We start from the raw sequence: 12,080 nt of genomic DNA, 5'->3' as shown, positions 1-12,080 counted from the left end.
CAAGTTTGGAATACTGTCCTGATAATGGGGTAATAAAATCAACTTGGTCAAGAAACCATAAAACTGCAAGCAATTTGTGCTGCGCTACAATCCAAGCCTATGCGTTTTTATTGTTCAATGCCAACGGTTAATAATTTTAAGGTCTGTCTGGATCTTAAGTGACGAAATATCAAGCCATTATCTTTATGTAATGTACACTCGAAATTCAATTTGGATGCACTGATTAGTGCTCCACAAGACTCCCAACATTTCAGTACGTCCATGGGTATCGCATGGAAAGAAGGGGCTGGGAAATAATGGCATCTTGAGCTGGATGGGGCATTGTATTTGTTGTATCATTTTGCGGGGACCATAGCTATTGGATGTTTAGTTCAGCTCACTACATTGAGATATTAACCTGGTACCACATGGGACTAGCCCATCAGTGTTCTTTACATTTCGAACTTAAGCATACTCCCTAGCCTATGTCTTACTGGGGGGATGGACTTGGGTTACTTTGTGGTTTGAACTTGGCTACTTGGAACTTTAGGGGGGGGGGGAGAGTTGAACTCACCCTCTTGTTTGATGAGTGGAGGGAATGCATGCCTCATTATAAGTAGGTATGAGCATTTTTATCGCGACGCATTTTATACATTTCCAGTTCGCATGACCCCTGGCAGGGTGTGTTTGGTTTCTGAGATGGGAGATAAAATAGAACAAATCGATGGGCAATAAAATGACGCAAGATGAACCTGCAGTTACCGACTTGAAGTGTGTAAGAACAGGGTGGTTAGTCTGCTATTGTTTTTTTCTGTGGTAAGTGCCAAGAGTTTTGGCTAGACCCTTTACGTTTTTGACGGGATAAAATTCCGGAAGTTCTTAAGGTAATTTCTGAGGAACATTATGCATGTAAATAAGACAGTAGTAATAACCTTATTCACCGCAGAAAGACCAGGAGAATAAAGAGATAGATGCTTTGATATTTTGGCAACATGCCTTGATTGAAATGAATAACAGTAGTACGGTAGCAGTTGAAGTAGCTTCTATTTTTCGCTTCGACAAAAGCGTGCTGCCGGAAAATTAACGCATCTATCCCCCATTCCTTTGTTGTTTTTGAAAGTCTTATCACAAATTTTGTAAAATTGCAGAGGCTAGAACATCGGAATGCATACAAGAACCCAATCTACATCCATGCAAACTTTCAGCTGATAACAATCACACAAAACTGAGCTTTAGGAATGTCAGCAGTGACAAGATGCAGTAGAATCACTTCAATTCAATAATACAAGCACAATAACTCCAATATTTTTGGTATGGATAGAAATAAAATGGCCATCTCGGCGTGCAGATATTCCCTTCTATTAACCTCTCAGTATGCTACGTTTGTAGCATCATCTAGACACTTTGATTGGGCGAGATTCATAATTTTGTTTCTCAAGATAACTTGATTGTCTATCCTGACCACTTATACTGGGTTTGTGGTGTGTAGCAACCTACTATCTTTTGCGTGGCATATCACCCCATTTAAGTTTTATTTAATTTTGAATTATTTTAGTTTAATCTTTTCTTCAATTCTGCTGCAGTTCAAAGCCTGAATTTCTTTTTGAACTTGCTAGCTGATTAGGTCTGTCTTTTTGAGGGAGTGATAACTGAGTGAATGCCTTCATGAGCATGAATATCCACTCATTCTTCTCAAAACGGCGACGTATTTCCACTGAGCGAAAAAAGGGATGGGGAAAGTAGTTATTAGGTATTCTTTCACAGCATGTATGTAAATAGCTACGGTAGAACAATATGAACGGTGAATTGGTTCGTGCATGAGAGCAATTTTATGAAGCTCCACCATTGTACTAAACACGGATACTTGGTTCCTGTTTGATGCTGCCTTTCCTCATCTGACCTGGCTAAATCGCGCTGGTATTTCATGTATAATCCAGGATCTGATGCATGACTATGGCAGGCACAGTGGGTCAGCCCCAGTGGATCCGTTCGGAAAGCAGCAGTCCTCTGATCTCCGTTCCACCTCACCACCCGCCTCATATCCATCTCAGGCTGCAGCTGCAGATACAAAAGCCGATCATGATTGAACACGAATAATCAGAAACCAGGCTGAACAGTGGTTCGGAGCACCTCGTGGACTACTACAAGAAAGGTTGGACACTCTCCTTAAAATAGTTTGGGACTTCATTGTTGGTTGACTGTGGAGCATACTCGCATTGGTTAGGCTCGTTATGAGACAACTTAAGTTCCCAACTTCCCATTAGACAATTCAGGTTTCCAATTCAAGCTCTCATGGTTGCATTACTGCTCAGGAACAGGTAAAGCTGTCTGCTTCATGTGTGCGAAGTCTGGGTGGTTGCAAAACACCCCCGGTTTCATCCTCAGGAGCCAGCCTTCCTGCCAACTGGGTTTGGCAGTTGGAAAAGGCAAAAGAGGAGGTGGCGACCCACGCTCGGTCTTAAGTGCATAAGCACGCATTATCCTGTGTCAGCGATCCATTTTTTTTTCGATCGATCCATCCACCTATTTTCGAAGTGATATCTAATGCAGATGAGTGCAGTCGTAAAAGCGCAAAAGAGCACCGGACCAGAATTGTATTGAAAAGCAAGCTCCTGTCGCGACGGATCCGGCTCACCGAGACCACAACGTAGAAGACGGAAACCTCACAGATCTCTTGGAGATGCGGTGCCGAGATTGTCCCGAACTGTCTCAATGACTGAAACGGAAAACCCCTTCACGCATCCAGACTTCCAAAATGAGATCCTGACCTCGCTCAGTAATGATCTCTTGAGAAAGATCGTTGCTGGAAGTCACCGAGGTCTGCAAGCCACTGGGAGAAATGATGTGGCACACGACTGCAGACTTTTTCAGTCATAGTGAACAGCACACCGGACGTAAGCGGGCCAGATCAACAGTTCATATGTGTTCGATTTGTGGGAGATGATTTGTAGAACATTAACAGTTCGTGGGGTTTTACGAACCTGAGGACACCACGGGAGCTGACCTGGCCACATGACCTGGTCTGCCTGTGCCGACTGAGCTTCCCTGTAGAAAAGTTCCACGGAATGGTATCTGGCGGTACTGCCAGCATGGCTGGGATGTTCAAGGGGCCCTAGTTCATTGCCCGGAAGCAGCAGGATGCTGTACTGTTTGTTTGCCATGGAGCCCACCGCACGAACCTTGTGAAGAAAGACAGTTGTGACGCATCACCCCTCATCCCAGACTGCCTGGCCACAGAAAATGAAATGGGATATCTGTTTCGAGAATCAATGACGTTGAGGGCGAAGTTCAAGGAGATAAAGCTCAGGCTCGACAGGTAACGTTGGTGTCTCCTGTCCGCCTGGACACATAGAGCTCCTCCCAGTCTACCCTACCCGGTGGACTGTGGGATTGGGCGCAGTTGACGCAGTACTCTTTCAGTACGGTGAAGTCCTGGTGGCCGTGGAACAACTGGCCTCTGAGCGTGTCGCATTTTTCTGCAATGGCGTCTAGCTTGTTAAGGCGACTGACCCTGGGGGCGCGGCTGGTCTGATCCTTCATTACCCTGCTTGGCCAGCTGAGCAGACAACTTCAGGCCAGCACTCGCACGGACTCCTACCTGCTTGAGGCCGTGGCATGTGCGAAAACTACCCGTAGGTCCTGCGGGACCACACGACCGCATCAATGAAGCCGTTCCCACAGGAAGTGTATGGTCGCGGCTGGGATCTGAGGCCTCCCGCTCTTCCAACAGTGACGCGGCCACCTCGAGACTCACTGGCGCTGCTGAGGCCTATCAGTCGGCCTCCATGAACGGCTATCTCAAGAATGAGTTCAGCCGTGGCCTCTACAGTCGCTTCAACAGCTGAATGACAGATTCTGCCGGCAAGGAGTGCAAGAACGTGCAAAGATCGCGAATGTGCTATTGGTTCCCCACCATCGTGAGCGCCTCACGTGCCAGCTGAAATAATCACCTCAGAAATTAGACTTCGGCGAGGAACTTCTGGCCACTCAGCTGCAGGCCGCGTTCAAAAACAGGCCGGTCATCTGTCTACGGGACGCAGGCATCACCCCGTTGAACATGGGAAAGAATGCGCTGGCTTTTTCACAGAGGCGAAAATGATCGCCTTCCTTCTGCTTACCAACCAGCCATTTCGGCAAAAGCCGAACAAAGTTCCAGTGCCCTCAGGAGGTTTAAGGTGTGTCGCAGGTCTTCTGTGAGCCAGCTAGGCCTGAACGCGGTGGCAAAGCGTCACATACACAAAGACCGCCTCAACGCGGTAGGCTTGAGAGGGGTAGCAGACGCGTTCATCAGCCTGAACGGCAGGAGGATAAAGACGTTTGGGAAGTTGCAGGCGGTGCGAGCGGTAAGTCGTATCCAGCAGTGTGATGCTCCCCTTTTCCCCCTCCCCTTTCCTCATTTTCCCCTTTTGGCACATTACCGCATGTTCACCATGCAAAGTGCCAAAAATGGCAAAACAACTCTTTTGGGGCCTACGATCACGCAAATACAGCCTCTGTATGATGAAAAAATATTCTTTTTTTAAACCGAAGTGCGTCAATCCTATCGAAATCCGGTGGCGACACGTCCCTGTCTCGGGCTAATGTCTATTCTAACTTCGCACCGGTTTTGGCGCCGTATAAGCACCTAACACTGGAGATATGTACAACGTTCAAACGAACCACTGCTTTAAGCGACAGACACCCTCCTTAAAGTGGCATGTTTATTAGCACCACTTTGATATGTTCCTTTTGTCTTTATTATATTTATTTGACTCAAGAGATAAAAAACGCATTTTGTTGCACTTGCCCTAGACATTGGCGCCGTAAACTCCCAGAGTGCCTTCGTCCTAGCATTAAAAATGTATTGTATTTCTTGCTTTGGACCAACGAGGTATTTGACATTGACGTCCATGGAGGATCTGAAATCATGCTCTCCTGTCCAGCATCCCTTGTAATGTCTTGGAGCATGAATATGGCTTCGCATTCTAATAGCACATCATTTCTCACCTGACTTTCGAACTCCAGGTCTTGCGCCTTGATGCATGAAAATCATACAACTCTAGCTAACTATCAAAAAGGCTATCTAGACTCTGTCTTAAGCTCTAGACTAGCTATCAAGAAACATCTCCAGTTTTAGGTATTGAATGCAAAAGAGGGCACGGACAGCCATGAGTCCTTCGATAGGGAAAGGGAAGATCGACAGCAGACCAGTGTATGACACATGTCACGACAGAATATTAGTGCACATCAGTGCCAATTTGTCATGAAAGCAGATCATAAATTAAGGTTTTCTATTTCTGGAAAAACAGATGCGCCCAGTGCGGGGGCCATGACTGCGTGTTTCTCTAGTCCTCGTGTGGTGCCAGGCAGGTGGCACGACAGCGCGCTCCCCTCTGGTCTTCGTGTGATGTGAGATGAGGTGCCTTCAGGTGGATTAAGGCGCCATCATGCTACATATAGTGCTCATTGGTCACTAACAGCACCTTCGGTTCTACGTTCGACGCCGTACGCGGAGAAATCCGAATGCCGTCCAGACACTCGGACATTGTAATAATGGAGAACATGTTTTTGAGGCTATAACTGCACCCCAAGCGGTGCACGGACACCAATGACGCTTCAGGGTGGAAAACGGGATACTGGTGGTGTGTTACCACAGGGCCAGCCTAGCCTTCTGACTGCCTCATAATTTTGGGCAGAAATTTCCACCCGGAGAGCCTAAGCTTAGCGTCGTAGATGGCAAACTGCGATTGCTGCTCATACTTTTATTTTACATTCTAGGTAACTTGTAATAAATGTTGCTCCGCTTTGCTTGTGTCGGTGAGGCCTGGCATACATCTGAAGTGCGCGCGCAGTGCCTCAAGATGCCAGTACTGGCAAACAGCCACCGTCACGTTACCTGTGGTACCTATGGTAACCACAGGTAGACATACACCCGCCCTACCGCGAAATTGCGGTAGGGCGGGCGTAAGTACGGTTAATCTGCGGGCATCCTTACAGCTAATGATCAAGACACTCCCAAGGATACTGACCGAAAGTGGAACCCCCGCCGTGCGTAGCGCGTGCGTGTGCCTTGGCTACTTGCCAGAAAAGCACCAAGAGGCACCAAAAAATCACAAAATCTGACAGAAGCGCCATTGGAAACATAATGTGCCAACCCCTTTTAGCTTGCCTCAATGCACTGTCATGTGGAACATCAAAAATGGTGGCATTTTCCCGTGCGGAATACAAATGAGGTGTCACACAATGCATTATTACCTTCATTCGAACTTGCGATGTGGAAAAACCATCTGTTCATCGAATGACTATTACATGAAATTCGTGCGTTCGTTGACACCATAAATGATGGAACCTTATAACAGCAAAAGTTATTCGCGTCTGCTGAGGGAAGCAGAAATATAATTTAGCCCATCCACTGCCACCCGAGCTAAGCGCTCAGTCTGAGCAAAGGAGTTCATATGTTCGGATTCGCATGACATTTCCCAACACGCATCCTGTTAGCAGCATCTTCCTACCGACGAAATAGGAGACTGGTGTGTGCGTTGCAAGTCGGTGACACTCAGGAGTCTCGGACCAGGAGTCCCAACCTTCTCGGACCTTCTACATGGCGATGAATGGGTCTTCGGCTGCAAATAAGACGGAAATACGGAATATGCGCACATGTAGTTATCCAGGATTATCAGCCTGTCAGGACAAACCAGTGAAAGTTGTCGCAAGGAATTATTTTGATGTTAGGGGAAGTAAGCTTTGCGAGCTTGTGGATTTCCGCGCAAGCAAAATATGTAGTGCATTTTCGTATGTAAGCCATTAACTAAACGACTGAAAAATGCGCTTACGTAGAAGTTTAAGATTTAGTGTGCAACTGGCTGATACAGAGACAACTGTGTCAAAAGTGAGAAGACTGTAACACATCTACCCTCAGATCCGTTTCTTGGGTAAAGCTCACGTGCAGCTCAATCCACAGGAGACTTAGAAGGATGAATGTACACAGCGTTGCACATCGTAGGTGTCCCACTAAAAGTTTTGCCAATATAATATGATATCGCGCAGCTCTGTGAAATCTGTAGTTGTCTCCTGACCAAGCCGCTAAGATCTTTCCGCTGTGGCCGAGCGGGCTTAATGCACCACTGATTCGGCGCCGGGACCGGTGAGATGCTGGGTGCCGCCCTGTCCACTGTGTAAAGACTTGACGTCTGCCTGCGCCATTGTGCCGCCATTGCCGTGCTCAGTCGGATCATAAATCAGTGTCCACGACGCCGTCCCACCGCCGGCTCCCCCTCCGCCCAGAGGAGAGGCAGCCCGCTCGTGCAGCGGGGCTTAGCGCGGTCCTGGGCCGGCGCCCGCGTCACTTCTCGGCCCGACGTTCGCGGTTGACCAGTGACACGCGGCCGCGAGTCACTATTCACAACTCGTGCACCTTGTCGCAGCGCGGTCAGCCGCGAGCGCTGCTGGACATCGGAAGAAAGAGGGTCAATTTTTGTGCTCGATTTTTCGGCTATCTTGGCTGTTGCAACTTCCACCGAGGGAGGCATTGCTTGAATACAACACTGTCATGGTTTGATTTGACTCCTTCCCAGTTGCTTCCCCAAAAAGGAGTTGCTGCTACCTTTGTCTATCTAATATACCATCAATCTGGGTGCTATATAATCTGCATGGTGTCTATATAATCTGCATAATAATATAATCTGCATAATCTATATAATGGTGCTAAAAATACTAATCATCAAGCTGGGTGCGCTAACGGCAGTCAGGGAGAACTTAGCACCAGGACCGAGCCCGGTCAGCGGCGTGCGAACTGGGGAAATAGTCCCTGCTCACGGTATCAAGTATTCGTCGGATCGCAACGGGGCGCTAGCAACACATACGAAACTGGCACCCGTCGCAGAGCAGTCTCTCTCAAAGGTGGACGGTCGCTTCTCAATGTTCGGAGGGAGTGATGGCAGACACGTTTTCAATAAACTTTTAGCACACAATACCATAACAAAAGTGCGCAACAAATTTGCATTTTTCGACATATGGCATCTTATGCTTCCCACAATTATTGCACAAGCGCGATCGCTATCCTCATGTAGGTACCGGCTTAGTAACCAGGTTCCGTTGGGCCAAGTCCTGGGTTCAAGAAAAATATAGAAGAGTCACTTGTTAAAGAGCAGAAAGGCTGACTCAGTTTGACTTATCATTTGATAAAATTCCATCAGGGTATGTTTGAAGTTTTTTTGAAGGTACACTTCACCACCAGTTTCTATGAGAATGTCCTCTCTCTACGAGGAGGGGACGAAATGCTGATCACATTTAGATTGCCATGTGGCTCCGCCCACATTTAGATGGCCACGTGACTCTGCTTACATCTAGATTGTCACGTGACTCCGCTCACATCTAAATGGCCACGTGACTGCTTACATCTAGATTGTCACGTGACTCCGCTCACATCTAGATGGCTGCGTGACTCTGCTTACATTTAGATTGCCACATAACTGCTCGCATCTAGATTGCCACGCGACTGCTCACATCTAGATTGCCACGTGACTGCTCACATCTAGATTGCCACGTGACTGCTCACATCTAGATTGCCACGTGACTGTTCACATCCAGATTGCCACGTGACTGCTCACAGCAAGGCGCACAGCTCGTGCTTGAGCATTTAACGCTAAACTCTCAAGTATCACACATCACGTGCCCATAACAAGCTACGTTTTTTTCTATTCGCTCTGCTCTTAGTTTCTACTTGCGACGTGGCTGGGACAATTTACATCAGTGAAGAGACCTGGACCTTTAACTCCAGGAACAATTTGCTTTGCAAAATACGCACACGATACGTGTCATCAGTACATGTGTGCCTGGATCCTAAGGGTGGATCCAGCATCCCACAGCGTTGCATATAAATAGGATGCTGAGATCTTCTCCGGGGCTCCAGGTACATGTCCGGCCATCTGCGATGCAAAATTTGAGCTCTGTGGCTTGGCATCCGTTCGAGCCCATAGAAAGACTGTTTGGGCGCAGTAACGTGCGTTGCTCAGTGATGGCATCATACCAGTGGGCACCACGCGCGAGGAATTTGCCAATGTCCTGAGCTTACGATCATAACTTTCCAACGATGCGTGCTGAATTTGTGCGACGAAGCAGTAGCTTTTTATTTTCTTATCACAAGGCTGCACTGACTTGTGGGCTCAATCGCGGATATTACATAAGGTGTGCTAAATTCGGGGGAAATCATTCTGAGATTAGGTCGCCACCCTCTGTCCCGAATTCACCGTCTATCCCCGAGCCAACCGCCTGTCTCCGAATTCACCGACTGTCCCCTAGTTCAACGTCTCTCCCCAAATTCGCCGTCTGTACCCGAATTCGTCTCCTGTCCCCGAGTTCACCGCCTGCCCCCGAGTTCACCGCCTGCCCCCGAGTTCACCGCCTGCCCCCAGTTCACCGCCTGCCCCCGAGTTCACCGCCTGCCCCCGAGTTCACCGCCTGCCCCCGAGTTCACTGCCTATCCCCGAGTTCACCGCCTGCCCCCCGAGTTCACCGCCTGCCCCCGAGTTCAGCTCCTGTCCCTAGCCCGGCGTCACATTCAGAGGACGCCGCCCCGCGACTGCGCGCGGGGCGCAGGACGGCCAGTAGCGCAGCCTCCAGCCGCGCACGCCGCCACGTGGCGCGTGCCGGCGCGCCACGACAGCTACACGTGTCGCGCGCGGCCAGCACGTGCGGCGGCGGCGGGTGCGGCGGCGCACTGACCACGCGGGCGAGCGCAGCTGCGGAGCGCGGTTCGAGACGTCACTTCCGACAGCAGGAGAGGCCCGGGCCAGCTGGGGCGGTGTCGGGCACACCTGCCGCCGACGCCGGCAGCGGCCGGAGCCCCACGCGGCAGACAGCGGCGGCCGCCGGCGGAGTGACCCCCGCCCTCGGCCGGCTTCGGGTCTCCGACGAGAAGGAGCGGCAGGAGCGTCGGGGAGATGGATGATACCCGAAGACAGCTGGTGGGGTGCATGCGTGGCACCTTTATGCAGTCTCGAATTTGTAGGCTACCTAAGTGCCCATGTGGTGTCCAGCCGGCAGCTGCAAAACGGTGGCGGGTAATGCATGGGTACGGTACTGATTTGCGAGCCGAATTCGGGTTGACGGCAGGTCCCGACACTGGGCGTAGACCTTTGGAGGAGAGAAGTGGAAGCTTTCCCGACGAATCGCATCTGCCAGTACGCAGCATTGGCGATAGCACGTCGACATCACCGCGTCGGTATCGTGCCCACAACATGAAGCAGGCAGCCGTTTCTCATGTCAGAAGCGAGTTAAATGATTTACCCCTCAGGAGCTCCTAACGATTACAGGTCGGGACGCCACCACTAATGCTTTACAACCTCCCACATTATTTACTGCTGATTTCTAGCCTCCCATGATCAAACGAAAACAAATATCACCGCTTAACTGGTTATGCTACACAGCAGCAGCGAAGGCAAACGGAAGGTTGCAATCTTGCATCGCCTGGCGACGGGTCGACTCTCTCGCAGGACGACACACGTGGGAAACGTATCGTGTATTGCAGGTGCAGCATGGCAGGTTATACGGGTCGCGACAGTCTCAATCGTTATCCGTGTTCCATAATCGAAAGAAGGCAGGACATGAGTGGTACAGAAGTGGGTTCTCCCAGATGGCTATCATGCCGCGGTAGGTGCATGACTTTGCCTCCAGGTTTGAAATAACTGCTATGCTACAGGCTGCCATAACAGCACACGGAGCCAAAGACGGACGGGTTCTCAAACAAAGGCTGGTAAATCGGAACGGAATCCGGGCACCATTTGGGCCTGCTCCGTGCATGCAGCTTCCATAGCGTGCTCATAATTGTTGAACTTTACAGGAACAGCCTCCTCGCCAGTTCCTTGTAGTTAGTCTGCTTGTTTATGTGTGCACTCGCTGTATGCAGCCAGTAGCATGCCTGATTAGGCCAACCGCGCCATGCTTATTGCTGATGGTAATCAAATGGATCATTGTTTTTTATGCCACAAACAAATTACAATCGGCGTTCAGTTGGATTGCATATGCATGCTTTATTTGCCAATGGCATTAATGCACATGAAGGATTGCTGCAACAACGAGCGGTGCAAATATCACACGTTATCATATGCAAACGGGAGATACATTGTTGAACTGGGCGATTCTTTGCAAATGACCAATTACCAGGCACGCAACAACACCCCTGTGTTGTAATATTCTTGTGATGGGTGCTGGACGATACTATCACTTCTCATTACTGCCGCGAGTCCACACGCTGAAATTGATCGCGACAAATTTCAGCGGATTCTGCTGTTATAAGTGGCAGGTCGTTTATCATCAAGCGTCTTCAGGTGCATAACAAACCCATGCATGCGGCGTGCAGTTAGTTGGTTTAAACGGCTCACAAAAGTCCCTGCCATCGTTATTTTAACAGACCGAGTCCTCCCACCATTATTCATGCTCACACTAATGCCTTGCAAGGCACGCCCCCTTTCCATGACCCCATACATTACAAAACCCCGTTTTCGCGCTGTTTGGTGGCGCCGCCACTCACGGCGTAACGTGGGTACACCACGGTATCAGAGGCAGCCGGGCTTCCATGACGAAGACGGTGGTTTTCAGGTGCGCTGAGTGGCACTGTCCGACGAAACACGTGTCGGAGCAAGAAGTGTCTTGGATTTTGAGATTGAGCACCTCAGTTCAGTACGTGTAAATCACAGTGACTGGGCGGAGCTGTAACGACGCCTTTCTCTGGCACAGATTAACTCGAGCGGCATGTGGAGGCCGCCACACGTCCGCCTTCATTATCATCGATATGTGCCCGAACTCGCGAGCAATTATGATATTTGGGAAGCGGCTTGGCTACTTCCTATCCAATGCAAGGGCAGGAAAGACCACATAAAATGGAATACGCGTGCTGTTTGTAGACGCATGCCCGAACACAATGCGAAATACAAACTACTTACTGCAGTGTGCCGTTGTGCCAACTGCATTGCTGTAACTGTCCGCGGGCCACAGCTGAAGCTGGTCCAGATGAACGTTACTTGGAGGGGTCATAACGACAGCCTGACTTCAGACTCTGATTGATAAAGCCGGGTCTAGCATCAATGCTCTCGGGTCATCTGGGATGCAATAGTGTCACCGAG

The sequence above is a fragment of the Pollicipes pollicipes genome, unplaced genomic scaffold (genome assembly GCF_011947565.3).
Source record: "Pollicipes pollicipes isolate AB1234 unplaced genomic scaffold, Ppol_2.1 Scaffold_2555;HRSCAF=2994_pilon_pilon_pilon, whole genome shotgun sequence".
Classification (NCBI taxonomy): Eukaryota; Metazoa; Arthropoda; class Thecostraca; order Pollicipedomorpha; family Pollicipedidae; genus Pollicipes; species Pollicipes pollicipes.
The sequence above is the reverse complement of the archived record's forward strand: the minus strand, read 5'-3'. Positions refer to the sequence as shown.